We start from the raw sequence: 6576 nt of genomic DNA, 5'->3' as shown, positions 1-6576 counted from the left end.
TCACTTTTTTTCGACATTCTATACTATGCCTTTATTGTCACTTTTTACAACAGACTATTCCATGACGTTTTTCAACATTCTATACTACGACTTTTTCGACATACTATACTATGACTTTTTTAAGCTACAATACTAAAGAAATATAACACGTTTATTTTTCTGAGAGAAACTGATATCATTTTTCCAAATAGAGTTGCTTGAATGCAGTCAGTTATATTATTGACATGTAAATATAGGAGTGTGACAGTCTCAGCTACGACGAGGATGGGATTCGAACCCACGCGTGCAGAGCACAATGGATTAGCAGTCCATCGCCTTAACCACTCGGCCACCTCGTCCACAACTTGCTTTCATATCATACAGAAACCTGCAACTGTCTTAACATACTATACTATGACTATTTTACTTTTTTTTTGTCATGCTATACTATGACTTTTTCATCACTTTTGTTGACCTACTATACTATAATAATGATAACATGGCCATTTCTCTGACTTCTCAGACTTTTTATGACTTTCTTTCTACCTACTATACTATAATGATGATAACATGACCATTTCTCTGACTTCTCAGACTTTTTTATCACTTTTCTTGACATACTATACTATGGCTTTTTTATCACTTTTGTCGACCTACTATACTATAATAATGATAACATGACCATTTCTCTGACTTCTCAGACATTTTATCACTCTTTCACGATGTACAATACTAAGACATTTTCATCACTTTTTACAACATGCTATATACTTGGACTTTTTTCGACATACTATACTATGACTTTGTATGACTTTCTTTCGACCTACTATACTATAATAATGATAACGTGACCATTTATCTGACTTCTATGGCTTTTTTATCACTTTCTTCGACATACTATACTATGACTATTTTACAATTTTTTGGTGACGCTATAATATGACTTTTTATCACTTTTGTCGACCGACTATACTATAATAATGATAACGTGACCATTTATCTGACTTCTAAGACTTTTTATAATTTTTTTTTGACATACTATACTATCACTTTTTCTTGACATACTATACTAGGACTTTGTATGACTTTCTTTCGACCTGCTATACTATGACAATGATAACATGACCATACACTATGACTTTTTCAGCCCCTTTTTCGACCTACTATACTATTGATAACATGACCATATCTGTGACTTTTTTTCAACATTCTATACTATGCCTTTTTTTGACATGTAAATATAGGAGTGTGACAGTCTCAGCTACGACGAGGATGGGATTCGAACCCACGCGTGCAGAGCACAATGGATTAGCAGTCCATCGCCTTAACCACTCGGCCACCTCGTCCACAATCTGCTTTCATATTATACAGAAACCTGCAACTGTCTTAACATACTATACTATGACTATTTTACAATTTTTTTGTCATGCTATACTATGACTTTTTCATTACTTTGGCAACCTACTATACTATAATAATGATAATGTGACCATTTATCTGACTTCTCAGACTATTTATAATTTTTTTTCAACATACTATACTATGACTTTTTCATCAATTTTTTTCAACATACTATACTAGGACTGTGTATGACTTTCTTTCGACCTGCTATACTATGACAATGATAACATGACCATTTCACTGACTTCTAAGACTTTTTATCACTTTTTTCGACATACTATACTTAGACTTTTTATGACTTTCTTTACACATAATACACTATGACTTTTCCAGCACCTTTTTCGACCTACTATACTATAATAAGGATAATAATATAATAATTTTGTCATACTTTTTTAACCTACGATACTAAAGAAATATTACACGTTTATTTTTCTGAGGCACCTTTTTCGACCTACTATACTATTGATAACATGACCATATCTGTGACTTTTTTATCACTTTTTTTCGACATTCTATCCTATGCCTTTTTTGTCACTTTTTACAACAGACTATTCCATGACGTTTTTCAACATTCTATACTACGACTTTTTCGACATACTATACTATGACTTTTTTAACCTACGCTACTAAAGAAATGATAACATGTTAATTTTTCTGAGAGAAACTGATAATTTTTCCAATGAGAGTTTGAATGCAGTCATTTATATTTCTGACAATATATTATCTGAGTTATTAATTACACACTAATGTAAATTAATTGCTCGCTAATAAAAATGTGTTATTACAAAGGAAATCATGTTGGATCACCCAAGTTATCTGTTGGTCCACTCACATTTATAGTCAATATACCCTTCTAGTTTAAATAGGGATTGCCTACAGGAAGATTATGTATCAGAAATATTTTTTCAGTGGCCATATAGTTCATTAATTGTAAGTTCAGTCAGTGTGTTCTGCTTATTTTGTCCCTTCAGCCAGCTGGAATCAGTTGATTTTCAGCCTGAGAACATGCAAACCAGTTTTTCCACTGTTGGACTTCAAAATCCAGGTGGCCTCCTGCCTGTGCATGGACAAGAAAATTGCCAACAAAAGAAAGGGGAGACCTGCTCAACCTGTGGTCTTGAAAAAAAGTGAGGGCACAACAGCTTTGTGCCCCCAGATCCTGTCAGAAGGGACAGCACAGACCACTGGCCCTGGCATGCAATTGAAAAAGGGAAGTGCAAAATGCCAGGGTGTAAAGACATAGTGAGTAGCAAATGCTCCAAATGTGATGTCTTCCTCTGCATTACCCACAAGCGCAACTACTTTGTGGCCTTTCATCAGGGGTAAAACCTGGGTTAGAATGCATTGTGTAATGTGGATTTGTTGACATTGACCATGAAATGATTTTACTGATGACCAAATGAGATGAATGATATGAATATGTATTATATAAAATTACACTGGAAATAATTTTTTAAATAAAGTAAATTGTATCTGTGTGTCTTCTTTCAGGTGTATATAACGGTCTGTTTACAATGTTATTATTAATAATCATCGCAAACTTCAATTAAAACTAAACTAATTTTACTCTAAACACATTGGGCTATACATTTTAATAAATATAAATTAAATTTGTTTGGTATTTTGTTCAATAAAAGCATGTTTTTAAAGAAATAATGGATTTTTTGGCACTTTCCACGAATGCACGTTGTTGTTATTTGGCAACAAATTACCAACTACTAAGGGTCGGGGCAAACCTTTACCAATAAAAAAAGTACCTTAAAGGCCAAACCATCACCAATTAATATGGAACTCTCTGCTGAGTTCAATGATACCTCACACAAGGGTCTACATCAAATGGGTCATAAGTTATAATAAAAAAAGGGCGTGGCTACAGCATAGGGGGCGGATCAAACCATCACCAGTTGGCGCTTGGGCCCTAACTTGTCCAATTTAATGATTGCTGTAAAAAAAAAAAGAAGAAGAGGGAAAAGTATGCTTTAAATAAAACTAAAACCAGTACAATTTACTCAGATAACTTACTGGGGACTTGGAACCAAGTAAATGCAGCTAATTACTTGCAAGCTCTGGTCCTCTCTACAGCAGTAAATCACAATCAGAAAGCAGCACAAACACTAAATTGCCCCTCCTTTCTGTTGATAGAGACATTTTTCTTCATCCTGTACTGTCACTGTCCTGATGGCCTGCCCTTTTAAGGCCATCAGTTGTGATTACTCTTCGCACTGCTAATCTGGGCACAATGCTTTTTCCACATAAATTATCAATAAGTGAAATGTCACAGGACAATGAGAGGAATGGTGAATGGTTAACCCATCTCTGTGGCCTATCAGATAAACACTCCCTGAGTTGTAAATAATCAATGCAGCCTGTAAAGATTTAATACTTATTCCGACTGAAGTAGACAGTGTCCTGCATCACCACCAACACATCATCATGGAGGAGCAGACATGGAGCTTTTGTGCGTTGCTTTCAAACAATCATTTTTGAAATGGTGACAAAGTAGCAAACAGCTTCCCAGGACAAAAGACAAGGACATTATAGGATTAAACACAAGCAAAATGTTATAGATAAAAAGAATGACAATAAGATAAAAACCTCAAAATATATCAACATTTACAAGATTCAAAATGTAAATTGTTTTCCAGAGAGCCAGAGTCTTAAGAGACATGCCGCACAAATTAATCTTCGATCTGAACACAGAAAGCCTTACTGAAGTGGTGTTCACAGAGGACCACTGTAACCAGAGATAATCTGGGTCCTCATGAAACCCCATCTACATCATTTGTAAAGATTCCACTGCAAATTACCTTCCATATTTCACTTGAGGGAGGCAGTCATCTGATAATATCTGTCATGTGGGAATTTGCACGTAAGTAATTTAGGATAGTATTTCTTTTCTGCCCTCTGCAAGGAAATATTTTTTTTCTGTGTGCTTTTGTGCTTTTAAATGACCACTATGGAGGTCGAAGGAGTGATGGAGTAGAGTTGATTGACATGTTTAACACTTGTTAAAGAGTCAAAATAAAAGTTTTAAGGAGATAGCAATTCCACACTTTGGGAAATATGCTTACTCACTTGTAGTTTGGGTTTTACACCTCGGATGAAGAGCCTTCCTAAACTTTGTCTGATCCAGAGACCCAAACGAGGCACTGTGTCTGTCAGGCGGTCTGACAGAGATGGGGAATCGAGTCTGAGACTCGGACTTGAGTCGCACTTAAGTCGCACAAACAGCTGATTTTAGCCATGACTTGCGACTTGACCCAAAAGACTTCAGACTTGACTCGGACTCGAGCTTCGGTTATTGCTTTTTAAATCTAAATCTAAATGTATTCATGTATTTCTATTTTCTTTTATTGGCTCATAAACGTTGGGGAAACGTATGACAAGCTGCATGTCCCTGCCCTTTGCCATTATGTGCAACGTAACAATACGCATACGCTATGCCTCGTGCATGCACTCACATATAAAACATTCATTGACGATGGCGACACCAAGTCCTCCCGGAGTTGTGCCTTTTGTCATTAGTTTTGCTTTCAATAACTTGGTAAACAGTGGCAGTAAGCCAACAGCTACATGCAAGGTGTGTGGCACCAAGATAAACAATGCTGGATCAACAACGTCGAACTTCATCAGGCATCTCAAAACGCACCCAGATAGGTCAGTCACTCGCTAATGTTGAAGAGACGTTACATTTAGTATATTTCGTCACAGGTAACAAGGTAACCATTGCAAAGTGTGCTAATGCTGGAAACAGGCACATTGTATCTTTATAGTTAGTAAGTTGCTGAGGCTCAGACATCCATGGCGCACAGGAGGCGGGACTCACGGATCCATCTCCCCAGGAACAAACGTTGTGTCAGGTGGGCAAACTCATGTGATGTGTAATTGATCTCGTGGATGATTTGTAGGCTATTAAGTGAACAATGTGTACCCGGTCCACCAAACATTGGGCCGTCTTGACTGTCTTAATTCTGCACATATTTCTGTTACTGTAGTCCTATTTACTATTTCATTATTTCAGCCACGCGTGGCTCAGCAGATCACCTGCCGTGGAGATTTGGCCTCACTAACCTCTCCTCCTCTGAGTCGGGTCTCCCTCGCGCTGGACTCAGTTTAACTGAGCCTACTAACAACTTAGAAAATAAATGGCATTACATCAGTGAGTTCAAACTGCTTATTGTGCATAATTTGGACTCACACTGAGATGCCTTTTGTTCTGTAACTGGTGTGGCGCTGCCACTATTCTCTTGATTTCCACTTCCACTTTCCACACTTTTTTTTAGTTACATTACATTACATTTAGCACATATCATCACAGGTTACATGCTAACCATCACAAAGTGTTGTGCTAATGCTGGGAACAGGTAAGTTGTATCTTTATAATTGTATCCATATGATGTGACAGACTTATGTTAATATTTCACCAGGTCCGAGGGCTAGAGGGATGTGTTAAGTAGATATGTGAACATCTCTGCAGTCTGAATGAGATACTGCCATATAATACAGCAGAGCAATAATGTAATGCACAGCAGACTATATAGTAGGTGGATTTCAGGTGGAACTCTCTTAATCTCAGAGAACACGTTTTGGACAGTCCAGGTATAAATGAAGGAAAATGAATGAATGTGTCATTGAGGTGAACAGGTGCCACATGCTGGTTACTTCCCCAACAACAGAAACTAAGAGGAGGAAGAGTAAATCATGCCTACATGTGTGCTGACTCAACAGAGATAACATTAAAGGACTTAGCCAAAAAATTTGAACATCGACAACTTCTCAGTCCGTCCTCCCTTTCATGTAAAGCTCAAAACGGTCTCCTAAGCCCCTCCCTCCACAATGGAGAATGAATGCATGTGGATGAGCAGTGATTGACACGGAGTTAGACACCTCCCCTGGCCCTGATTGGTGCATCTGAACAGGAAGCGGTGGATTTTTGCAAATCACACTACAGGCTGTAGGTGGTGCCATGTAGTTCTACTCAAACATATGGTCAGTTTCAGCAAATATGACAGAAAGTTAGTTTTATAAGTCTTACCTACTGCACCTTTAAATGAGTGAAGTTGATCTACAGGAAAATTCATATTTGAAATTATACATTATATCCCATTGTGTTTTATATTTTCAACTGTCACCTGTGTTTTCCTTTACATAAATAAGACATTTCCACCATAAAGTGATGCAGGAAAAAATTAC

At 37.1% G+C, this 6576-nt stretch overlaps 2 non-coding genes across 2 annotated transcripts; both read right to left on the bottom strand.

The window, feature by feature from the left end:
- Nucleotides 1–256: 256 nt before the first annotated feature.
- trnas-gcu (transfer RNA serine (anticodon GCU)) lies at nucleotides 257–338 on the bottom strand. The gene has a single exon. It is a non-coding gene; the product is annotated as a tRNA-Ser (tRNA).
- A 905-nt stretch (nucleotides 339–1243) lies between these two features.
- On the bottom strand, nucleotides 1244–1325 carry trnas-gcu (transfer RNA serine (anticodon GCU)). The gene has a single exon. It is a non-coding gene; the product is annotated as a tRNA-Ser (tRNA).
- Nucleotides 1326–6576: the final 5251 nt, after the last annotated feature.

Source organism: Perca flavescens, chromosome 22, assembly GCF_004354835.1.
Source record: "Perca flavescens isolate YP-PL-M2 chromosome 22, PFLA_1.0, whole genome shotgun sequence".
Classification (NCBI taxonomy): Eukaryota; Metazoa; Chordata; class Actinopteri; order Perciformes; family Percidae; genus Perca; species Perca flavescens.
Note: the sequence above shows the minus strand (reverse complement) of the source record. Positions and strands in the feature narration are given on the sequence as shown.